General features: G+C 45.9%; 1 long non-coding RNA gene across 1 annotated transcript; it reads right to left on the bottom strand.

Annotated features, from left to right (window-relative positions):
* Positions 1-2,065: 2,065 nt before the first annotated feature.
* Positions 2,066-25,904, bottom strand: LOC114813679. Its single transcript, XR_003761403.2, has 3 exons — positions 25,761-25,904; positions 2,994-3,122; positions 2,066-2,481 (listed from the first exon to the last, which is right to left on the bottom strand). It is a non-coding gene; the product is annotated as an uncharacterized LOC114813679 (long non-coding RNA).
* Between the last annotated feature and the right edge of the window lie 467 nt (positions 25,905-26,371).

The following is a 26,371-nucleotide window of genomic DNA, read 5'->3' as shown; positions in this document are numbered from 1 at the left end:
CCTTGGTTCGGCAATTCCACCCGAACCAGATTAAACCCACGGGGCAAGAGCAAGCCTCTAGGAAACAAAAGTGCAATTTTCGCCTAGAGAAACCCAGTGGTGCCTACATTTCCCCAGTGGAAGGCACAAGAGGCAGTGAAGCAATATTTCCTATGTCCTTTCCAGTGGCAGGTGGAATCAAAGCCATGGGGCCCGAATGACCCCGTCCCCTGGATATTAAAGATACTGGGATGGTTCCACAGTGCCAGGAGAGCCCAAGAGGTTCTAGCCTTTAACTGCTCCCACCCCTCAATCCAACTGAACCAGGTTCCGGCGCCTTCAGATGTCCCCAGACCAACTCCCCATCCCCAGAAGAAGGAGGGGCCGGAGATGAGATTCTAGGGGTCCGTGACTCAGGAGATCTCTGAGGTGGTCCAAATCAATCACATTTATTAAATACTTACTGTATGCAGAGCACTGTACTAAGATCTTGAGAGAGTACAACACGATAATATAACTGATGCGTTCCCTGCCCACAGTGATCTTACAATCTGGAGCATACGATATTTGAGTAGAGTCCCACTCCATTAGCGTGAAAATTCCTAGTGGGCAGAAAACATGTCCCTCCTTTATTCTGCACTTCCCAAGTATCTAGTACAGTGCACCACACCAAAGAGGTGTTCAATACATGCTACTGTTACTAAAGGAGCAGCATGGCCTGGTGGATAGAGCGGAGCTCTGGGAATCTGTAGGACCTGGGTTCTAATCCCAGCTCTGCCACTTGCCTGCGGTGTGCCCTTGGGGAAGTCACTTCATTTCTCTGTGCCTCAGTTACCTCATCTGTCATATGGGGACTTAAGACTGTGAGTCCCATGTGGGACAGGGACTGTGCCCAACCCGATTTGCTTGTATCCACCCTAGTGCTTAGTACAGTGCTTGACACACAGTAAGTGGTTAATAAATGTCACAGTTATTATTATTATTGCTACTTTATCCCAAATCCAGGGAGGGGTGGTTGCTTAGTACAGGGCTCTGCACAAGGTAATCACTCAATAAATATGATCGATTGATTGGTTTTTTGGTTGATTGATGCCCAGTTTTTTCACTACTTGATGAAGGTGGGTCTAGGCTCCCTCAGCTCATTCCTCCCCCCAAATACAGGGAGACTGGAAAGGTCTGGAGGGGAGGCTTCCGTGCCTGTTTCATCTCTGATTTTCCCCAAAGTCGGGGTAGGATGGCCTAATGAAAAGAGCACAGGATTGAAAGTCAGGTGACCTGGGTTCTAATCCTACACACAGCAGGACTCCATTCACTCAAATGTATTTCTCGAGTGCCGACTGTGTGCAGACCACTGTTCTAAGCACTTGGGAGAGTTCAATGAAACAATAGACGCATTTCCTGACCACAGTGAGCTTACAGTCTAGAGGGTAGGTAGACGGACATTAATATAAATGACAGAAATGGACATAAGTGCTATGGGGCTGGGAGGAGGGAAGAACAAAGGTAGCGAGTCAGGGTGACAAAGAGGGGAGTGAGAGAATAGGAAAGGGGGGCTTGGTCAGGAAAAGCCTCTTGGAGGAGTTGTGCCTTCAGTAAGCCTCGAGGGGGGAAGAGTAATTCATTCAATCGTATTTACTGAGTGTTTAACATGTGCAGGGCACTGTACTAAGCGCTTGGAAAGTACAATACAGCAATAGAGAGAGACAATCCCTGACCACAACAGGCTCACAGTCTAGAGGAATCGTCTGTCGGATTTGAAGGGGGCAGGACGTGGACGAGGGGTCGGGGCGAGATAGACGAGATCGAGGCACAGAGAGAAGGCAATAAATACCACTGATCGATTGATCGCAAAGACTGAATGTTTAGCTCTTGGGGTGAAGGAAATTTACGGCTTCATGGTCTTATTATTCCATTTAAAAAGGCTACGTCTTTGCCCCGCCTTTGCCATTGCTTCAATCTCTCATTTCGCTTGAGGTTTTTGAAAGGGTTCTTTGTGGTTCTGCCCTCTGCCGTGGCCCACGGGGAAAACAGTCAACCTATCAAAGGGTTTCTTTCATAAACAGGTCATTCTTTTAAGTGGGTTTCACTGAGTATGTTTATTAACATGTAGTAACTCTTGGGAAAAGTCCCATTTGGTTCGGTGGGGAAAGAGGTGTGGGCGGAGAGAGCCCATTCCCGAAATCAGCAAGGGCTTTTAGAAAGGGAAACAGTGTTTCGGGCTCTAGCTTGGCTGTTGCATCACCAGAACAAAGCCACACCAAACAGTGATCTCTCCCCGAGGGTCAGCCGTGGAGACTAAACCAAGAGGATTGCGATTTACCAGCCTCTCCTATCCAGGAGGATGAGGAAATGGGTCTGGAAAGGTCAGTCCAGTTGCAAACAGAAACCACAAGCGATTTAAACGGAGACACTCAGAGAAATTCCTCAAGATACTTAGGTTGTTAGCCGGCAGGATCAGACGGCAGAGGTGAACTTCACCCTTGGAAGAAGACTTTTTCATCTCTAAGATAAGAAGCAACATAGAAAGAGCACACTCAGAGGGCCTGGGTTCTAATACTGCCTCTGCCACTCGCCTTTGGGACCTTGGGCACATCACTCAGCCTGACTGTGCCTCAGTTTCCTCTTCTATAAAATGGGGATTCAATAACGGTTCTCCCTCCACCTTAAACTGTGAGCTCCATGTAAGACAGAGACTGTATCTACCCTATTTTGTTTCTAGCACAGGGCTTAGTACAATGTTTGACTCAGTAAGAGCTTAACAATTACTAGCGTTATTACTAGGAAGTGCCCTGCAACTAAAAACCCAACAGATTGCCCCAGAATCAGCTTCTGGACTCTGGACTCTGGCCTGGGCTGGCTTCTCACATCTCATTTTACACAAAAATGTGAGGCTTTTGACATAGGGTGGCTTTATTGTGGACAATCATTTTGTCCGGCCTTTTACGTCTATCATTTTCATTTTATGAGCCAGCCTCCCTCCACCGCAGCCCCAGCCCCCAAAATCCCCCACTCACAAGTGAAACCCGTGTTCAGAAGGTCCGAGGATGATCGGGAATGCCGACGCCTGAAGCCAGGTGCAGGGAGAACGATGGGGCCCTCTTTGAGGAAGACACACACCAAGTTTGAAGGAATTCAGCGTCCTTCTGCAAAATGATATGTATGACATCATTACATTCATTCATTCAATAGTATTTATTGAGCGTTTACTACGTCCAGAGCACTGTACTAAGCGCCTGGAATGTACAATTCGGTAACAGATAGAGACAATCCCTGCCCAGTGACGGGCTTACAGTCTAATCACGGGCTTACATGCTGCCCTCCAGGTGTAACATGTGACATCATGTGTCTCTGTGCCTGGCGCTTTTGTTTGCCATTAACATCCACTGTATTTTGAAATCAAGGAAAATTTCAACTTATAAAAGTAAATTTGGAGAAGATGATGTCTTGAAGCTTGAATACCGTATGTCCTGATGGACAGGGCATGGGTCTCTAGGTGGGAGACCTAGAAAAAAAGCACGTTCTAATCTCAGCCCTGCCACTAGCTTGCTGTGTGACTTTGGGCAAGGCACTTCAATCACTTGTATTTATTGAGTACTTACTGAGAAGCAGCACAGCCCAGTGGAAAGAGCACAGGTCAGGGAGTCAAGGGATCTGGATCTAATCTAGCTCCGTTATCTGCCTGCCGGGTGACCTTGGGCAAATCACTTAACTTTTCTGGGCTTCGGTGTCTTTATCTGTAATCGGTGTCTTTATCGGTGTCTTTATCTGTAAAATGGGGATCTTCCTCCTACCAAGATTGTGAGCCCATGTGGGACAAGGACTTTATCTGACATGATTACCATGTATTTATCCCCAAGTTTACTAGAGTGGTTGGAACATAATAAGCACTTAAATGCCACAGTTATTATTATAATTATTCTCTGTGCCTCAGTTCCCTCATCTGAAGAACTGAGTTAACAGACCAGTTTTCCCTCCTCTTAGATTGTGAGTTTCATGTGGGACCGAACTGTCCGATTTGATCATCTGGCAGTCCAGCCCGGTGCTTAGCGCAGAGTAAGGACTTAATAAATGACATTCTTTTTATGTTTTGAATGAGAATTCAACATTAGGTAGCTTCACAGAGAAAAAGCCTGAGGTAGAGACAACGGCGTTTAGCAGAGCTCTGTGAGAGCAGAACCTCTTCAGAGAAGCAGTGTGGCCCCATGGATAGAGCACGGTCCTGAAAATCAGAAGGACCGGGGTTCTAAACCCGCTTGTCTGCTGGGCGATCTTGGGCAAGTCACTTTACTTCTCTTTGCTTCAGTTCCCTCGTCTATAAAATGGAGAGTAAGACTGAGCTCTGTGTGGGACAGGGAATGTGTCCAACCTGATTAATTTACATTCATTCAATAGTATTTGAGCGCTTACTATGTGCAGTACCTCCAGCCCAGCACTTGCTGGTACAAAATAGGCCCTTATATATCTTAAAATTAAAGAGACAAAAACACTCCACCACTTTCTCACACACCTGAGAGCCCCGGCCCTCGGGAGTGTCAACAATTGTTGGGCAGGCATTGTCTCTATCTGTTGCCGAATTGTACTTTCCAAGCGCTCTGCACACATTAAGCGCTCAATAAATACGATGGAATGAATAAATGAATGACTTTTCAACGGTCCATTTTTCAAGATTTCTCACAAGGTGGCAGTGCCGCTCCATCCCTGAGGGGCCCGTTGGAGGCCCGTTGGCCACTCGGCCTGAAATCGCAGATTGAGAAATCGTTGGCCAATTTGTCGTGTCCGGTAACACTTCCAAAGGCGGCTGGCAGGGGCCGCGAGATGTAACCCTGAGACCTCCCAACCAAAAGGCCCAGACAACCTTATATCCCGCTCTGCCCCCAAATGCTACTTCGGGTGGTTCCTAAACACCGACTCCCCTCTCACCGTCGCAGTCGGAGAGTTTCCAGTCTTTTAGCAGCCACGACTATAGGAGGGAGAGTAAGGCAGAGGCCTGTCCATGCCATCCCTAGCTTGGGCAGTGGCTAGCGAGTGGCAGGCCATCGGCTACAAGTCAAAAGTCCCCCGTGCTGGGCAACAGCGGCGTGAGACAGAGTAGAGGTCAGAGACTCAGCTTTACTGCGCGGAAGGCAGCAACGGTAAACCATTTCGTATTTTTACCCAGAAAACTCTACGGATCCACCACCAGAACGATTGCAGGTGAAGGTGGGGTGTTCTGGGAGAGATGTGTCTATGGAGTCGCTATGGGTCGGACACGACTGGACGGCATAAGACAATAACAACGAGCGCTCCCTCTCCATCCCCCTAGCGTGTGTGTGCATGTCTTTCAACTCCATTTCTGTTCCTAGATGGAATTTATTTTAGTGTCAATCACCCCTGCTAAACTGCAAGCTCTTTGAGGTCAGGGACCTTGACTATTAATTCTTTTCTAGAATTTATAGTAATTATTTTGTACCCAAAGCTTAGTAAACTGCCCGGCAAATAGTATTCAAAAAATATTCTGATTTATTTATGGATTGGAGGTAGCCATTATCCCTAATAAGATCATATGGACAGAAGAATTTTTCATCTTCAAGCGCGTGGCCTAGTGGTTAAAGCATAGTCCTGGTAGCCAGAGGACCTGGATTCTAATCTCGGTTCCACCTCTTGCCTGCTGTGTGACCCTTGGGCAAGTCATTAACTTTTCCCTATCTCAGGTTTCTCTACTGAAAGATGGGAATTAAATATCTGCTTCCCTCCTACTTGGACTGTGAGCTGCATGTGGGATAAGCACCGTGTCTGACCTGATTAACTTAACAAATATCATTATAAACAACAACAAAAACTGCAACAATGCTTCAGCAAGAGTAGGAGAAAAATCCATGACCTTTCCCGACCCCCACAGAATTCCATCATAACGGATGCGCAAGAAATGTTAACTAATTCTGAATTTAGTTAACTGTGAGAGTATTAACTGCAAAGAACCACCTTTAAGCATCAAAAGAATTAAATACATTATCTCATGAATTCCTACATCACTCTGTCAATGAGAAACAGGACGGCATAGGGGATAAATCATGGGCCTGGATGTCAGAAGGTCATGGCTTCTCATCTTGACCACCACTTGTCTGCTGTGGTGTCTTGGGCAAGTCACTTCAATTCTTTGTGCCTCATTTACCTCATCTGTAAAATAATAATAATGATGGTATTTGTTAAGCGCTTACTGTGTGCAAAGCACTGTTCTAAGAGCTTGGGGGGGGGGGTACAAGGTGATCAGGTTGTCCCACGTGGGGCTCACAGTCTTAATCCCCATTTTACAGATGAGGGAACTGAGGCACAGAGAAGTAAAGTGATTTGCCCACAGTCATACAGTGGCAGAGCCAGGATTCGAACCCATGACATCTGACACCCAAGCCCGTGCTCTTTCCACTGAGCCACACTGCTTTTCTATGGGGAGCGAGACAGTGAGCCCCACAGAGGACAGGGACTGTGTCCAGCTCACTTTTCTTGTATCCATCCCAGTGCTTAGTACAGCGCCTGGCACATAGTAAGTGCTTAACAAATACCACAGTTATTAGATCATTAATCCAATTCTAGAATTGGATTAACTGAAGCAAGTAGAGGTTGACTCTAAGCTTGTTATGATCAGGGAACAGATCTGCTAATTCTGTTGTACTGTACTCTTCCAGTCACTTAGTACAGCGCTCTGCACACAGTGAGCACTCAATAAATACGATCGATTGATTAAGGTATCCTGACTCATTTCCACAGTTTCTTTGGGTTCTAGTCACCTACCGCATTCCTAGTTCCCCACTAAAGGAGACCAGCAGGACGGAATATAAGACACGGCCCTTTTAACGTGGAAACTGTGCTCCTGCAAAATCTCGGGTTAGGGAGAAATCGAGTTGCAGCACTCATGCCCTATCCAAAGCTGCTTGCACATAGGAACCATTTCTTCCGACACCAACTGCATCCTGTTCCGGTGTCAGAATGTCTCCTAATCCCTTAGCAGTGTTCAACTAAGATGTGAATCAAAACCTGCATTATACTGGCAGGACGTATGCCCAGAATTTAAAAGCCTTGAGACCAAACGATAACTGGGGTATTTGTTAAAGCCCTTACTATGTACTAAGTATTGTAAAAAGTGCTGGAATAGTTACAAGATCATCAGGTCCCACACGGGGCTCATGATCTAAGTAGGAGGAACGGGTATTGAATCCCCATTTTTGCAGATGAGGGTACTGAGGCACAGAGAAGTTAAGTGACTCGCCCAAGGTGCCACAGCAGGCAAGTGGCAGAGTCGGTATTAGAACACAGGTCCTCTGACTCCCAGGACTGTGCTGTTTCCACTAAGCCATTCCACTTCTGCAAGTGTCTCTTGAAATTCAATAGTAGAACAGAGTATTTATCAGGGCTCATGGTACTTGCTGTGCACCCACTGAGTGTGATGCACTGTACTTGGGAAAATACAACAGAAAGGATAAACTTGTCTGTTCCCGGCCCCCTAGCAGTTTACATTCTAACAGAGGAGACAGACATAAAATGTTTACAAGTAAACGTTCTAGGAATATTTAAGTTCTAAGAGGTGAACCCAGACAGGCACAAGTCACAACAAAACACGTTCCAAATGCCTTTCTCTAATTCAGTCAATTAGTGTGTGCAGAACACTTTAGGAAGCACTTAGAAGAGTACAGTATAATCAAACTGGTAGTCACAACCCCACCAATAAGCTTTCAGACTGTACAAAAAATGACAGACCGGGGAAATGGCAGAATATAAGGATCTGTATCTAAGCACTGTGGTGCTGGGGGGTGGGGTGACTAATGAAGAGATTAAAAGGTACAGACCCAAGAGCGAAGGTAACATGGGGGAGGCGAACAGGGTGGGAAAATGAGGGAGTCGGCCAGGGAAGGTCTCTTGGAGGAGATAGGATTTTAGCAGGGCTTCAAAGATCGGGGAGATGATGGTCTGCCGGATACGAAGCAGGAGGGAGTTGCAAATGAAGGCGGAATGGCCGCTGGATGTCACGTTAGAAATTCCCTTGGGGAATTTCAGGACACAGTCTAACGGGTAGACTTCATTCAGACCATCTGCCGTAGGTAGATAGCGTCGCCACCTTAGGCTAATGGTTCTGGAAGCCTTTTATTCATCAGGCGGAATGGGTCAGCGAGCGTACCGTCAAAAATCACCGGCGCCCTTCTAGGGTGAATTTCATTCCACTCAGTCATTTGGAGTTGATCCTTAGTCTCGACCGTGTGGCCACGGGTTCCATGTCCCACAGAATGAAGCAATCAACGGCTTTGTGGGCCCAGCTCCCCGCTGCCAAGGCTACTTCTGTCGCCGCGGCCTGCTCGCGTCCTCCACGTGGCATAACGTTCTACCGTCTGAGAATCTCAAAGACATTTTTACAGGTCTGAGTCCCTGGTCTGAGCCTACTGATTTATGGCAGTATCTGCTAAGTGGTGAATAATATTTCACAGATGGAAAGATCAAGGCAGAAAGCGACTCAGGAATTTGTTTGAGATTTAACAGCCAAGCAGAACGAAAATTAAATGTGAGAAGGAAATTTCCTGCTACCAGGAAACTATTTTCCCTAAAAGCAACGATAAAAATAATGAAAATGATAATGGCATTTATGGATAAGGTGATAAGCAATGCACGGAGTACTAGGGAAGCACACTAGGTACTAGAGAAGCAGCATAGCTTAGTGGATAGAGCACGGGCCTCGGAATCAGAAGGTAATGAGTTCTAATCCTGACTCTGCCACTTGTCCGTTGTGTGACCTTGGGCAAGTCACTTCGCTTCTCTGTTAGGTCATCTGTAAATTGGGGGTTGAGACTGTGAGCCCCACATGGGACAAGCTTGTGTCCAACCTATTTGTTCGTATTGCTTCTCAGTGCCTAGTACAGTGCCTGGAACATGGGAAGTGCATAAAAAAAATGCCATAATTATTGGGGAAGCAGCAAGGCCTGTAGGAAAGAGCCCAGACAAGGGAGTCTGAGGACTTGGGCCCTAATCCTGGCTCTGCCACACATCTGCTGTGTGACCTTGGACAAGTGACTTCTCTGTGCCTCAGTTACCTCATCTGTGAAATGGGGATTGTCATCTTCCCTCTACTTTAGACTGTGAGCCCCAGGTATCTACTCCTGCACTTAGCACAGTGCTTGGTACATAATAAGCACTCAACAAGGACTATTTTCCTAATGTATGGGACATGTGTGACAGGGACTGTGCCTGCTCTGATTATACTGTAGCTACCCCAGAACCTAATACAGTGATAAGCACAAAGTAAGACCTTAGTAAATAGCACAATTTTTATTATCATTTTAATAGTAAACCATCCTTACAAGGAAGACTCCTCAGACTCTTTGCCACTCAAGGCCAATAGACCTTCATCACAAATAACCTCATCCTCCCTGGGATTCTAATTCCTCCCCCCTCGCGGACCCAAGCCAACTGGAGGAGCTGGAGTAATAATAATTGTGATATTTGATAAGCACTCAATATAGAAGGCACTGAAGTAGATCTAATTTTACCAGATTGGACGCAGACCCTGTCCCACATCAGGCTCACAGTCTAAGTAGGAGGGAAAATGGCAGAAGCAGCGTGAGAAGCTTAGAGAAGCAGGTTAGAGAAGCAACACGGCTTAGTGGCGAGAGCGCGAGCTTGGGAGTCAGAGGGCATGGGTTCTAATCCCGGCTGCGCCACTTGGCTGCTGTGTGACTTTGACTAAGCCGTTTCACTTCTCTGTATCTCAGTTCCCTCAACTGTAAAATAGGGACTAAGACTGTGAGCCCCACGTGGGGCAACCTGATTACCTGAATCTACCCCAGCGATTAGAACAGTGCTTGGCATACAGTAAGTGCTTAACAAAGACCATAATTAACAGATATTGAATTCCCGCTTTACAGCTGAGGGAACTGAGGCACAGAGAAGTGAAATGACTTGCCCATGGTCACCCAGCAGACACGTGGCAGATTAGAAGCCAGATCCTTTGCCCCCCCAGCCTGTGCTCTCTCCACTGGACCACAGTGCTGCTCCTGGAGTGTCGCGCCACAGATCCCAAGGGCTCCAGGAGATGTGGGATATAGAGCCCAGGCCTCAGATGGCTGAGGAGTTCAGGTTCAGTGATCACCAGTCTAAACAGCCGTTGCGCTAATGGCCACTAGTAAAGGTGGAGACAAAACTCACCAGAAATTATTATCCTTATCACCACAGCATCAGTGAGTCTTAAACAGAACCTAAGGAACTTCCCTGAACGTATTTAGTGCACCCTGTCTTAGGGGAATTTTTTCTATCAACTATATAGCTTCTCACTAGGAACATATATTTTGATGCAGATATATTTTAATAACTTAATATTTGACAGTGGGTACTTTTTTCAATAATTCTAATAAATAATCCTGTCATTTTCTCCAGAAGGACACGGACTGAAGATTTACGGTGCCCATTTCACTGGTTTATAAGCAGAAAACATGACTTACTCTTTAAACAGAATCGGAAAGAAGACGACAGCAGATTGAAAATGAATCATTTGACTTCAAAGGAGACTCTTGCTGATAGCAGGTGTTCCCAGGGGAAGTTTCAGAGTCCATCTTTCTCAGAAAAGTCCCCCCACAACTATTAGGTGATACATTGAAGATCAAAACGATACCTGCATATTCCCAGTCACCCCTGGAACCAGGATTAGAATGCCACACAAATGAAAGAGAGACTGAGATCTTAAAAGGTGTCAGAGCTTTACTGACAAAAGACTGACGGATCAACAGCCTGGTGATGGTTGGGGTATTTATTGAGCCCTCATTTTGGGCAAGGCACTTGGCTGAGGGTGGAATAGGTTCAAAATAAGCAATTCCTACCCTTTCCCTTGCTCCACAAGAGGCTCTAAGTAGGAGGAGACAGCATGGCCTAGTGGAAAGACCCTGGGCCCTAATCCTGGTTCTGCCAATTGCTTGCTGTGTGAGCTTGAGAAAGTCACTTAGCTTCTCTGTGCCTCAGTTCTCCAGTTCTCTCTTCCACTTAGACTGTGAGTCTCCTGTGGGATAAGGACTGTATCCAAACTAATTTACGGGTACCTACCCAAGGGGCTTAGAACATTGTATGACATGCAGTATGAGCTTGACATATTCCATAAATGAAGACAGACGCATAGAATGAGTTACCGAAAAGTGAAAAGAGGAAATTCAGCATTTCAGGAGCATAAAATCAGTCAGCTGATCTTCGAGAGGGCAGGTCTTGGCTCCCGACTGCCCCCACGGCGTATGAGTACCACCCAAGACAGTACTACTCTCCGAAGGGAACAGTTTCACCCAGAAATCCAGGGGAATTTTCCTTCCCCTTTTACAGTCTACCCGAAAAGCCGACCGGTATGAGACTTCCACAGCTCTAGATGGGTCAATCAATCTATCGCTCGCATTTACTGAGTGCTTACTGTGCTCAGGGCACTGTACTAAAGACCTGGGAGAGTGCAAACAACCCTATAACAGACACATTCCCTGCCCACACTGAGTTTACAGTCTAGAGGGCCTTGAGAAGAATCTTCATGAGGTCTAACCTGAGTACCTGAGATGTGAGTTTAGCCATTTCAAGACAGAATTGGACTCTTAATAAGTCAAGAAATTAATAATGTGTGTAGTTATTATCAATAATATAATGCATTAATAATAAATTTCAGGCCTATATATTAATTCATTTATATTAATGTCCGCCTCCCCCTTTAGACTGTAAGCTTGTTGGGGGCAGGGAACGTATCTGTTTATTGTCAAACTGTACTCTCCCAAGCACTCAATTAATATGATCGAATGAGTGAATGAATTAATCTGTTCTCCCTCTTACTTCGACTGTGAGCCCCACGTGTGACAACCTGAATACCTTGTATCTACCCCAGCGCTTAGTTCAGTGCTTGGCACATAGTAAGCACTTAAACACCAAACAACAACTGAGAAGCAACATTGACTAGTGGTTAGAGCAAGGTCCTGGTAGAGGACCTGCGTTTTAATTCCAACTCTACCACTTGTCTGCTGTGTGACCTTGGGCAAGTCATGTTCTTTCATTCGTTCATTCAATCGTATTTATTGAGCACTTACTGTGTGCAGAGCACTATTCTAACTGCTTGGTAGAGTACAACAATAAACAGACACATTCCCTGCCCACTTCTCTGTGCCTCAGTGACCTCATCTGTGAAATGGGGGTAAAGACTGTGAGCCCCATGTGGGACATGGAGGGTGTCCAACCTGATTACCCTGAATCTACCCCAGTGCTTAGAACAGTTCCTTGACAAATATCAATAAAAAAATTCATTATTATAAGTATTATTCATGGGAAGAAGATAAAAGGTTTATTAATAAGACTTCAGGATCCATTTCAGATTAGAAAGCAACATGAAGCGACATGGCTCAGTTGAAAGAGCACAGGCTTGGGAGTCAGAGGAAGTGGGTTCTAATCCCAGCTCTGCCACCAGTCTGTGTGACCTTGGGAAAGCCACTTAATTTCTTTTTGGCTCAGCTACCTCATCTGTAAAATGGGGATTAAGACTGTGAGCCCCACCTGGGACAACCTGATTACCTTTTATCTACCCCAACTCTTAGAACAGTGCTTGACACATAATAAGAGCTTAACAATATACCATTTCATCATTCATTTAAATGCTTTACTACATCTCTCCCACCTCTCAATCTGTCAATCAGAGGAGATTGGCTGGAGGAGATATTGGCTAGGGAGTGAGGAACAGGGTGAAGGAAGGAGGTGAGGACAGGTACAGGTATAGGGAAGGTGGAAAGGCCCCTCTATTCATTTTACACAACCTTGCTCTCCCTGATCTCACTACCTTACTGGCAGGATAGCATAAGGAACTGGCATCCAGGAATTTCCATTGATAATTCCCTGTGTCTCAGTTTCTCCATAGGCACGATGGAAAAAGGATTCACATCTCCCTACTTCCCCGGGGTTGTTATCAGAATAAATCAGATAAGAATTGAGAAAATATTTTGAACTCTATGAGAAAAGATGCTTTATCCCAGTGAAACGATATATTATCAACAACGATACTGACAGGACACCTACTAGGTACAGAGTATTCATTCATTCAGTCGTATTTATAGAGCGCTTACTGTGTGCAGACCACTGCACTAAGCACTTGGGAAAGTACAACACAAAAATCAGCAGTGACGTTCTCTGCCCGCAATGAGGTTACAGTCTAGGAGGTGGGAGACAGACATCAATACAAATAAAATAACAGATACGTACATAAGTGCCGTCGGGGGAAGAACAAAGGGAGCAAGTCCAGGTGACCCAGAAGGGAGTGGGACATGAGGAAGAGTGGGGCTTAGTCTGGGAAGGCCTCATGGAAGAGAGGCGCCTTCAATACTGTACTAGCTCATGGAGGGAGGATATAGAAGACAAAAAAATCACAGTTGCTGCCCTCAAGGAGTTTACAGTAGATCAGAAAAAACAAATTGACATAACCTGATGAAATCGATCGAAAGGGGATCATTGTACAGATTGCGTAAATCGAAGATAAACAGATGAGAAATTGGTAATAGAATGTAAGGTCCTTGTGGGCAGGCAATGTTTCACTTGTTCTTTTTTGTACTTCCCAAGTGCTTAATATTGAGCACTACTCCCAGTGAATGCTCAATAAATACCATTACTACTATAACTACGGGACTGAGCAAATCACATGACTAGAGGGATGAAGGGATTACCAAAGAATGATTGAATCTTTAAGAAAGCCCATAATATGCTTCATAGCTCACTCTGTGTGCTATTCTAGATCCCTTAGTAAAGTTTCAATCAAAAACTTGTCCTGATTAAGAAATATTCCTGCCTCCAAATCCCGAGCAATTCGGAGATCATCACTGATGTAATTGACAGAGAAATCCTCAAGAAAACTACCGTGGGTGCTCAATAAATTCTCTCATCCCTCTTTCAAGTTCAGGCCAAATTCTCTCTTGGTAGAGGCAATGCAGTAACATGCACTCGGATTTCATGCCAGTCAACCCCCCAGACTAAAGTTTGAAGTTCCCTTTTAGAATCTGGACAAAAAGCATCTGCAAAATGAGTCTCAGATGATGTCACTGACATCAAACACAAATAGAAGTGGGGATTTTACCCCAGTGGCACGACGGTCATTACTGGACAGGCCAGTGCCTTCCTCAGGCCTGCCAAGCCTGAGGTATCAGAGACAGCCAGCCTTTGTGCACATAAATCTTCAACTGATGGACTGTAGAAATTAGCAGAGATTCGTTTATCATCTGAGGGCCATAATAATAATAATAATAATAGTATTTGTTAAGTGCTTACTATGTGCCAGCCTCTGTTCTAAGCGCTGGGGTAGATACAAGGTATTCAGGTTGAACACAGGCCCTATCCCTCATGGGACTCCCAGTCTTAATCCCCATTTTACAAATGAGGTAGCTCAGTCCCAGAGAAGTGAAGTGGCTTGCCCAAGGTCTCACAGCAGACGAGTGGTGGAACTGGGATTAGAAGCCATGACCTTCTGACTCCCAGGCCCGTGCTCTATCCACTACACCAAGCTGCTTCTCATGAGAAAGGTAAAGCCGGGTGTGCTTTGCAGGGGAAGTGAAAATGAAATAAGGTACAGTTCACATCGAAGACTCCCCCAGTCTTGCTTTTCTGTCAGTTTTCCTTCCCCAGGGCATGTACTATTTTTGCTCGACTTTTTCTGTCTGGAATCTGGAGGCTGGAATGCAACAGATGTTCCGTTTTCTCATCGCTTCCTAGCTGTGTCACCCACCTGATCACGAACGGCCTCTCCTCAACCGGTTCCAGAGCCTTTCAGTTCCATCCCGGGGCTGTGGGAACACAGGCTCCACTCCCAAGCTGCAGAAGTCAGCTGCAAGGCAGGGAGGAGGTGTATTTACTGAGCGCTTACTGTGAGCAGAGTAATGTACTAAGCACTCGGGAGAGTCAAACATAACCAACACATTCCCTGCCCCACGTGGCACAGGGACTGATGATCATGCATCCACCTTGGTGTTTAGCACAGTGCTTGGCACACGGTAAGGGGCCGTAATTATTCTAAAGGCATCCGACGGTGTACCTCTCTGACCAAGGGACAGACCAGAGGAAAGCCGGGAATCAATCAGCCGCCTGGTCTCCCGCACTTTGACCTCCCACCTTTGACTCCGCCATCATACCTCGGGGCTTCCTCAACCTCTTGGGCTCATTAAGACTCTAACGTGACCTTTCCCTGACTCCTCTCGAACTGTCATCGCCTTCGGTGAGTAGCCCACCCTGGGCCCCCTCCCCTCACAATGGACACCCCTCATTCAGAACTCTCGCCCCCCGACCGTGACCTCTCCTTCACATCCCTCAAAGTCACTTGTCTCCTGAGTCTTCGGGTGATAGGCGTGCAGGGCTCAAGGAGCAAACGATTTCCTTTGATAAACAGTCGCTTCCCCAGGCACTTCCTCCTCTCCCACACGAGAATTGTTCTTCATTTTTGGAGCACGAGTCTGGAGCCAAATCTGAAGATGTTGGGGGTTTATTTAAATCTCTGCTCCTTGGGTAGGAAGAGAGTTCCTGCCCGGAAGCGGATCAACCTAAAACAATTTGAGAGAGACCAGAACTGTGGAGAATTGTTTACAGAGCTCGGTTCCAAACCTTCTTTTCCTCTTAGCTGCTACTCCCTCTCTGGGCCCGGCTGGCCTGCTCCCGAGAACTGGTTAGTCAGCAACCCCGAGCTCTAAAAGTCAAAGGAGCAAACGTTCAACTTGCCTGCGTAGATTAACCTTTCCCAGCCTGGTCTCTTGGGGAAGCGGCGTGGCTCAGTGGATAGAGCACGGACCGAGGAGTCGGAAGGACCTGAGTTCTAATCCCAGCCCCGCTACATGTCTGCTGTGTGATCTTGAGCAAGTCTCACTTCACTTCTCTGGATTTCATTTACCTCCTCTGTAAAATGGGGATTAAGAGTGGAAGCCTCATGTAGGACAGGGGCTGTTTCCAACCATATTAGCTTATATCTACCCCAGTGCTTGGAACAGTGTTACACATACTAAGTGGTTAACAAGTAATAATAAAAATAATAATAATAATGGCATTCGTTAAGCACTTACTTTGTGCCAGGCACTGTACTAAGAGCTGGAGTGGATACAAGCAAATCGAGTTGGACACAGTCCCTGTCCAAAGTGGGGCTCACTGCCTCAATCCCCATTTTACAGATGAGGTAAATGAGGCCCACAAAAGTGAAGTGACTTGCCCATCATTATTATAATTAGTACCACAGTAATAGGTACCAGAATTACTATAATTATCATTATTTTCTTCAATATTAATCCAAAATTGCACCAAACTGTTCCCAGGCAATCCAGAGGACCATGGTGTTAATATAAAGTTTCCCGCAAGACACTGAGCTGTCTCGTTCCTTTGGGGTAAGTTGAATTCTCACTCATTTCCACCTATCAAACCACTGGAAAGTGTGTTCCTCAGGCCCCAGGAGTCAGAAGGACCTGAGTTCTAATCCCAGCTCCACCCCCTTGTCTGCTGTGTGATCTCTAGCAAATCACTTCACTTCTCTGGATTTGAGTTACTTCATCTGTAAAATGGAGATTAAGAGTGTAAGCCTATATGGGTAGGACAGGGGCTGTTTCCAACTATATTAACTTGTATCTACCCCAGTGCTTAGAACAGTGTTTGACACATAGTAAGTGGTTAAAAAGTAGTAATAATACTAATAATAATGGTATTTGTTAGGCACTTACTTTGTGCCAGGCAAGAGAGATCAGGGGCACTGTGGGAACTTTCAGAGCTTAATTTTTCCAGCAGGTAACGCTTATAATGGAGATCAATTGTAGATATTTGGATGGCATGGCATAGTGGATAGAACACAGACCTGGGTTCTAATCCCGGCTCTGCCACTTGTCTACTCTGTGACCGTAGGCAAGTCATTTTGCTTCTCTGGGCCTCAGTTATCTCATCTGTAAAATGGGGATTGAGACTGTGAGCCCCACATGGTACAGGGACTGTGACCAATCTCATTAGCATGTATCAACCCTAGCACTGAGAACTGTGCTTGGCATAAAATAAGCACTCAACAGAGACCATAATAATCTTGGAACACGTCTGCTGGTTCACACACACTAGTCCTTCGATTTATATTGGCAGCAAGGTCACTGATAACAAACAAAAGATCTTCTTGCTCACATGGGCAAGTCATAGGACGTAGCATGGGAAACTATATATTTCAAAATACCTGGTACCTCCTTTGAAACAGTTTAGCCAGATGGAAAGAACACAGGCCTAGGATTCAGAAGATTTTGGGTCTAATCCCAAGCTCTGCCACTTGCCTTCTGTGGGACCTCAGGAAGGTCTTCTCTGGGTCTCAGTTTCCTCACCTGGAAAATGGGGATTCAACCCCTGTTCTCCCTCCCTCTTAGACCGCCACTGCCCTGTGGCTGTTGTTTATCGGATTGTCTCCTATCTACTCTGGACTTGATGCGCAGTAAATGCTTAAATGCCACAGTTATTACTGTTGATTTTTTGGAAAACGCTGACTATTCGGACCTCCTATTTCCTATTTAAAACAAAACATTGAAACTGTTTCTCTTTTCATCCACGTTCCCCTCATAAACAGGTGGGTTAGTGTGGAAATGATGTCATCGGAAACTCCTTTCTTCGGCTTAGGTGGCAAACAGAAGATGCTGCTTCTGAAAAAGAATACGCTTTTTGGTCCCAGAAGCACAGCAAGGGCCCACTGAATGAAATGACATCACTGGCCTCATACTTCAGCAACTCCGGAAAGGCAAGCATGGCAGTGGAAGCTGAGCCGCAGTGCTGGATTCTCGTTAGCCCGCAGGGTCCCGTTCTTCGGCTCTTGCGGCTCTAACACTTGTGTTTGTTGAGCACTTACTGTGTGCCACGCTCTGGGGTAGATACAATATAAGCAGGATGGACGCAGTCCCTGTCTCACGTGGGGCTCCCAATCTAACGGGGAGGGAGAACAGGTAGTTAAACTGATGATTCTCCCCTCCTCTGCACATTCTCCCACATATCTTACTGTCAGTTAGCACGGCCATGGAGGAGAGAATTAAATGATTGTTGTCTAGGGGCCAAGAAATTACATTTGCTCCTGAATGACCTCACCTAGGGACTGACTTCTCCTCTGAAGTCCCAGAGAGGAACACTCTTCTCCCCCAGTTGCAGCTTCTCGACGGGTCAAATGTAACTCATTCGTGCTCCACGTTTCACCCAGCCCACCCGCTCAAAAACCAACCCCTCGATTTCCTGTTACTGCTTCGCCTCCGGTCCCCCGCCGCGTCACCTAAGTGCTATTTCATCCTTCCAAAGGCACCACCAGGATGGGAAAGGCTGGCCGGTGGAATCTGAAGTATGCTGACTCCATCTCAGCCCCCGCGGCTCACGTTACCCGGCTCGCCGTGGGCTGAGGCGGCGAGGGCCGAAAGCCCGGGCTAGGAGAGCTCCGCTAACTCTCCTGGCTCGGGCCCCGGGCCCCCGTAAGCCGCCGGTAACCCCGGCTGGAATGTGTGCTCTGTGGCCAGGACAGCTGGGGTGAGGAAGCGGCTGGTCACAAATTAAATTAGGAGGTGTAAAATGCCGGGAGAAGAAAAACAAATGGAGACGGCGAAAACAGGTGCCAACCGCCATTTCCTCGATCCTCAGTCACACGCTCCGTTCTCGATGTGATTAGCGGCTAAGCTGACTGGAGGCGGATTACATGCTTTGCTGGGCCTAAACACCTGTGGGTGAAAATTTTCCAAAGGAGATGAAGGCGGGATCCTCAACTTCCATTGGCTTTGCCTCACTTTCCAGCCTCACTGCTCTGAAACTAAAACTCTTCAGAAATTATTTTCTTAAAGGACCTGAGAGGACCAATTGCTTTTTGGTCTTACCATTCATAAGCTCCTCTGCTGTTGCGGGAAGATCTTCTTATTAATCCTGAAGCTTCTGCTTTTTGAAGGGACCCACAAGTTGATTCACACACCGAGACTTAAGTTTTTGGATAAAACAGGAGACAGACCTGCCCAAATCGATCTTTCATACATCTCTCCTTTCAGCCCTAAGGCTTTAGTCCATAGCATTTGATCAAACCCCCCGACAACCAGATAAACCTCTCAAAGAAATCAGAGCTGAATAGCATTCTAAAGTCCTAAATGTCACATTTCAGATTATATCTTTATATCCTTAAAATATGCCACCTTGAATTTTGCATGCAGGATTTCCATTTATTAATAGCACTTATGGTGTTTTTTAATAGGATTGTATCCACTGGATCCTCACAGTATCACTGCCAAATAAATTGGGGTCGGCTATTTATTATTTCTCAGAGGAAACTCGCCCAAAAAAGTTTGAAAATTCCCCATCCCCTGGAGTCAGGGCAGACCAGAACTGAGAATGACAACCTTCTCGACTCAGGGCCACCCCAGGGTCAGCGTTATCAGTCTAAATAGCCTCTCTCTTTCTCTCACCCCCTGAAATCAAAGGTGTTGGCGTGTTAAAAATGTGACATCCTTAGCAGCAACTGATAAATGTTGTGAGCTGCTACTGACTTGCGGGGGATGGAGAAGAAAGCCCCTCGCAGAGATTAAACACGATTCTGGGTGTCCGATGGACGCAAAGGAATCTCTTTGAAGTCATCTGGATTTCCTGCTCCGGTGACTGACAGAGAGTAAGACGCAAGAGGTGGTTGCCCTCTGACGACAGACCCTCTGATAACTCCTGAAGCTCCAGTGTTTAATAAATCATGAGCTTGATTAGTCCATCCCCCTCCTAACCAATATCTCTGCATCCTGAAGAAACTCTAATCGGCTCCAAGAGGCTATATAAACCCCATGCCTTGTCGTATGTCAAAAGGACCCCCGAGCTCCATGTTTGAGGTACTAATACATCATTAGCACCCAATAAGTGCTAAGAAATAGCAATAATCATCATGAAACGTTGAAAGTGCCACAGGGATTCTCCATAAGACATTCGATTTGGAGGCTATCTTCCAGATGTTAAGTTTCTGAGCTTTTCTTTAAAAAGGTGTGGCCCTCTGGTTCATGCCGAACTCGATTCGGTATCAATAAATCAACCGTACTTATTGAGCTCTTACTATGTGCGGAGCACTCTACTAAGCAATCGGGAAAGTACAAGACAACAGAATTAGCATACACGTTCCCTGCCCATAACAAGCATTCATTTATTCAATAGTATACAGTCTAGGAGGATTTATTATGTGCTTGCTACATTCCCAGCACTGCGCTAGGCAATGGGGGAGATACAAGACAATCAAATCAGATCGTCTGTCCAAGAATGGGTTCAGAGACTAAGAGGGAGGGAGAGTGACTTGGCTGCTTCACTAAACTCACTTCCTTTGGTGTAACCAAATTCTAGAAGCAATGTTGACTAGTGGATAGAGCATTGGCCCAGAAATAATAATAATAATACTGTTGGTATTTGTTAAGCGCTTACTATGTGCAGAGCACTGTTCTGATCGCTGGGGTATAGACAGGGTAATCAGGTTGTCCCACATGAGGTTCACAGTCTTAATCCCCATTTTACAGATGAGGGAACTGAGGCCCAGAGAAGCGAAATGACGTGCCCACAGCCACACAGCTGACGAGTGGCAGAGCCAGAATTCAAACCTGCTTCTAAGGGAAGCAGCATGCCTCGGTGGAAAGAGCCCGGGCTTGGGAGTCAGAGGTCATGGGTTCGAATCCCTGCTCTGCTACTTGTCAGTTGTGTGACTGGGGGCAAGTCACTTCACTTCTCGGGGCCTCAGTTACCTCATCTGTAAAATGGGGATTAACTGTGAGCCTCACGTGGGACAACCTGATGACCCTGTATCTACCCCAGCGCTTAGAACAGTGCTCTGCACATAGTAAGTGCTTAACAAATACCAGCATTATTATTATTATTATTATTATCAGAAAGATTTGAGTTCTGATCCCACTAGGGCCTGCTGGCAAGTATTTAGAGAAGCGGTGTGGCCTAGTTGATAGACTAGGGGCCTGGGAGTCAGAAGGTCCTGGGTTTTAATCCTAGCTCTGTCGTGTAATCCTGGACATGTCCCTTCACTTCTCTGCACCTCAGTTACCTCATCTGTAAAATGAGGATTAAGACTGTGAGCCTCATGTGGTAAAGGAACTGTGTCTCACCCGATCTGCTTGTACCCACCCCAGCACTTAGAACAGTGGCTGGTACATAGTAAGCGCTTAACAAATACCACAAATATGATTATAATTATTATTAATCCCGGCAACATCCTTGTCTGCTGTGTGACTCGGGGCAAATCACTTAACTTCTCTGAGCCTCAGTTACCTCCTCTGTAAAATGGAAATTACGAACTGTGAGCCCCATGTGGGACAGGGATTGTGTCCAACCTGGTAGCTTTTTTCTACCTCAGCACTTAATACAGTGCCTGGTACATAGTAAGCACTTTTAAAAATACCATAAAAAATAGCTTTCTCCCCTTTCTTCATTGCTGATCAATCACAGATATTTAATGAGATCTTATTTTGTTCAGAGCACTGTCCTAAGTACTTCAGTTCACTCAATTTTGACAGAACAGATGTTTGCTTGATGACGTGTTTTGGCGGGGTGATCTTAGAAGAGTCACTTCACTTCCTCTAAGTCTTAGTTTCTTCATCTGAAAAAAGGGATTAAATACCTGTTCTCGCTCCTACTTTCATGGATTCATTCAGTCGCATTTATTGAGCTCTTACTATGTGCAGAGCACTCTACTAAGCCCTTGACTGTGAGCCCCATGCACTTCCTTCAGTGCTTGGCATAAGGTAAGCGGTTAAGAAATGGCCCAATTATTACGACGATTATTTGTCTGACCCCATTTGGATACAGTGTGGCCAGTGTGGGAGAAAACCATGTGTGGCCCTGAACACGGTGAGTACACTTGTCAGTTGTGTGACTGTGGGCAAGTCACTTCTCTGGGCCTCAATTCCCTCATCTGTAAAATGGGGATTAAGACTGTGAGCCTCATGTGGGACAACCTGATTACCCTGTATCTACCCCAGCGCATAGAACAGTGCTCTGCACATAGTAATCACTTAACAAATACCAACATTATTGTCATTATTACTCACTGAGCTTTCCTTAACATTCTGTGGGCCATTCCCCACTCTCACTCTCCACGATAGGAGAACCAGGAGTTTCCAGTATGGGAGTTATTCAAGGGAGAAGTCCCAGGGTAGGTACTTCATTCTTCTAATGACTTCATGAGCTATGAAATCCAATTAACAATAGCTGGAAAAATGGAAGAGTGATGGAGAAACGGCACTGCTCAGGGATGCAGAACTGGGCCGAAAACCCCTCCTCTTAAAGGGAAAGAAAAGACTTGGAGCCTCCCAGTTCTGCCATTTGTCTGCTGTGTGACCTCGGGCAAGTCACCTTACTTCTCTATGCATCATTTACCTCATTTGTAAAATGAGGTTTAAGATTCGGAGGCTTATATAAGACATGGAGTGTGTCCGACCTGATTACTTGGTGTCAACCCAGCCTGGCATATAGTAAGCGCGTAACAAATACCATTAAAAAAATGGCTCTGAGCTCAGCTCTTCTCAGCAGGGCAACTAACGCAAACAAAATCCGGTGGGTTAGGGAGCTAACCATTTCCTGCAATTCAGAGGAGGAGGAGAGTGCCACCAAGGGACTGTTGCTTGACTCAACAAGCAGTGTGGCTTAGTGGAAAGAGCACAAGCTTCTGAGTCAGAGGTCATGGGTTCTAATCCTGGCTCCACTACTTATTAGCTGTGTGACTTTGGGCAACTCACTGAACTTCTCTGTGCCTCAGTGACCTCATCTGTAAAATGGGGAAAACCATGTGGGAAAACCTCTAAACCTTGTATCTACCTCACCGCTTAGAACTGTGCTTGGCACATAGTAAGGGTTTAACAAATACCATCATCATTATTATTATTAATAATAAGGACCGCTCTTGGGGCGATAATGCAATCCAAAGGCAGGCAAGGTGCAAGACATGGGAGGAGGGAGACGGGTGGGCTATCATAGATGCAAGTACCTGCTACTCTCCCTCAATCCCTCAATAGTATTTATTGAGCGCCTGCTGTGTACAGAGCACTGTATTAAGCATTCAGGAGAATACCATAGAGGTGGAAGATGCGGTCCTCAGGATCAGGCCTATCACAGTGAGTAATTACTTTTACGGGCACAATTCAGACGTCAGCTTTCTGGCCGTAACCCCCACCGGTTAACTCCTCAGTTTTCCCCAAGCCAAGGACTGGTCCCCTCTCATTTCATCTTAGTAGAAAATACCTGCTACCCCTCAATCCCACCCTCAATCTGCTTTCTCCCTTCCTTTAGTAATAATAATAATAATACTAATTCTGGTGTTTGTTAAGCCCTTGCTATGTGCCAGGCACTGCCCTAAGCACTGGGGTGAATACAGGGTAATCAGTTGTCCCACATGAGGCTCACAGTCTTAATCCCCATTTTACAGATGAGGGAACTGAGGCCCAGAGAAGTGAAATGACTTGCCCAAGGTTGCACAGCAGACAAGTGGAGGAACTGGGATTAGAACCGTTGACCTTCTGCATCTCAGCCCCCTGCTCTCTCCACTATGCTTTGCTTGGGAATTTTCTGTGATCTTCAGGGTGGATGGGAAACTGAGAAATTCAGTTGGAGACACAGTTATAGGTGCAGGTGGGACATCTCTGGGGGATTTTTTTTTTGTAATGGTATTTGTTCAGCACTTACAGAGACTTAGTATAGGCACAATCCAGCCCAGGGCTGTGATGCCTCCAATGGCTCAGTAGTATCTTTCTCTCTTTCTCTCAAACACAGACACACATAAGTGACTGTCAGTGACACCTACAAGTCCGAAGGACAATCGGAAGAGTGGGGTAGGTGAGAGAAGAAATAAAAGAAAGAGGATATAAAAGGAGAGGGAAGATTGGAAGAAGAGAGGAGGGAGAGGAGGAGAAAGATGAGAAGAGAGAGAAAGGAGATCCATGAATCATTCATTTCTATTTATTGAGCGCTCACTTTATGCAGAACACTCTACTAAGGAGAGTGCATTATAATATAGTTGGTAGTTGTGTTTCCTGTCCCACAGGAGTTTAGAGTCTAGTGTGGGGGACTGACATTTAAATAAATTATGGATATATTCATAAAGGCTATAGGATTGAGAGTGGGGTGAATAAAGGGTACAAATCCAAATGCAGAGGTAACGCAGAAAGGAGAGGGAGTAGAGGAAATGAGGAGTGAACATAAATAACCACCAGTTAGTAGTATCTGAATGTTGACCCTTTTCTGTGAGTTAGTGTTGATGTCTGCTTTGGCTAAGAAAACGAGCTCCAGGCATAGAAAACTGAGTACCTCTAGTTGAAGGAGTACACCATTAAAAGCATTTTAAAAATTAAGCCTTTTCCCTTTCCACCCTCCACTTCGCATACACCTCTATCCCAGTAAATCGTTCTCGAAAGGCTAATGGAAGCTTTCCCAAGATAGAATTCCACAGCTCTGAGTCGATATCCTTTCCAAAAGGTGGGATTTTGTCAAATTACATGTGGCAATTTTGTGGGACTCTATGGAAAAATGAAAACTTCCATATTCAATAATATTTAACTCTACGATTTGGGATGGGGATGGGGAGATGTTCTGAGAGCGTTAGGGGCCCAGAACCCCTAAGGACCTCTCCTTCAATTAAGCTCGCTTTTCCTCCAACTTCCTCTCTCTCTGTATTGTCTATGCACTATGGATCTCTACTCCTTGGGCACTTGATATTCACCCCACCCTCAGCACTTATGTACATATTCATAATTTCTATCAATGTCTCCCCTTCTAGACTGAAATCTCGTGGGCAGGAACCAAACCCATCATCTCTATTGCACTGATACCCTACCAAGTGCTCTACGCACTGCTCCGTACAGTGCTCTACTCACAGTAAGTGCTCAATAACCCTTTAACTACTCCAGACCCTCAACCTTTTAGATACTAAGGCTGGAACCTCCCCAGACTAAGACCCACTTTTCCTCATCTTTGCCGCGAGCCCCAGAACACATGTATATATATATATGTATCTGTAATTTTATATATCTGTATTGATGTCTCCCCTTCTCTAGACTGTGAGTTCACTGTGGGCAAGGAATGCTGCTGTTTATTTTTGTATTGTACTTTTCCGAGCACTTAGTACAATAATCGGCACACCATAAGCACAGAATAGATACAGTTGAATGAATGAATACCAAAATATCAATTAGATCTACTGCCTCCATTTGGAGGATGAGAATGAAACTGGCCAACCAGCTGGGTTCACAGCATGTGAATGGGGTAAAAGGAATCCTTGGGCACCCTTGGAAAAGATTTCAACTGCAATAATTCATTCATTCAGTAGTATTTATCGAGCGCTTACTGTGTGCAGAGCACTGTACTAAGCACTTGGAATGTACAAATCGACAACAGATAGAGACAGTTCCTGCCCATTGACGGGTTTACAGCACTTGCTGAACGCTTATTATCTCTCGGTAGTATTCACGGAAAGCTGACTAGTTGCGGAACACTGAGTTTGAGAGAATACAATACAGCAGAGTTGATAGACACGGTCCCTGCCCCCAACAAGCTAGCGGTCTTTATTCCATTATCACAGAAATGACCTTCGTCGCTTACAGGACAAAGTGGCCTGGAGAAGTCTTTCTAAAAATAAAGAGAATTAAGAAAAAGAGACATTCTCCCTACCCAACCCACAATCTGAGAAGAGAACGAATATAGGGAAGAAACCCGAGTGGGTTGATGCAGCAGCTCCATCCAGGGCTAAGTTCCACTCTAACGTAAGCTGCCATTGTGCCATCGACCGGGGCCCGTCTGACCAGTCCTACCTGGGGGAGGTTGGAGGTTAGCCGGTCCACGTGCCAGTTGGATTAACACGTCAGATTTTCCCATCCATTGTCCCCGCCACGACTCCCCGGCCACCCGCGCTAGCCTGAGGAGAGAGAGAATGGGAAGCTCGGAAGTGCCAGGCAGTCAGGGCCGGCTGCTGCCAATTAGGCCAATTAAAAGACACGGTGAAAAACCTCCTGTGCAGCTGATCTCAATTCAATCCCTTTCAGCCCCTCAGTGCTGAATTGACATAATAAGTACTTCCACGTCTGACTCCTTCACCTCCCTCCCTCCGTCCCTCAGACCCCCCAACTCTCCCCATACTCAAAGCCCTCCTAGAAACCCACCTCCTCCCACCAGTTTTCCCTGATGAAGTCATGGCCGCTGAGTCATATCCCTCCAGCCAACTCTCCACAGGATTTTATTTACGTCCTCCTTAGCACTCAGATAATAATTGTGATATTTGTTAAGCGCTTTGTGCCAAACACTGTACTAAGCGCTGAGAGGTAATACAAGTGAATAGATTGGACCCAGTCCCTGTGCCACATCGGGCTCGCAGTCTCAATCCCTATTTTAATAATGTTGGTATTTGTTAAGCGCTTACTATGTG

The sequence above is a fragment of the Ornithorhynchus anatinus genome, chromosome 8 (assembly GCF_004115215.2).
Source record: "Ornithorhynchus anatinus isolate Pmale09 chromosome 8, mOrnAna1.pri.v4, whole genome shotgun sequence".
Taxonomy (NCBI): Eukaryota; Metazoa; Chordata; class Mammalia; order Monotremata; family Ornithorhynchidae; genus Ornithorhynchus; species Ornithorhynchus anatinus.
The sequence above is the reverse complement of the archived record's forward strand: the minus strand, read 5'-3'. Positions and strand labels throughout refer to the sequence as shown.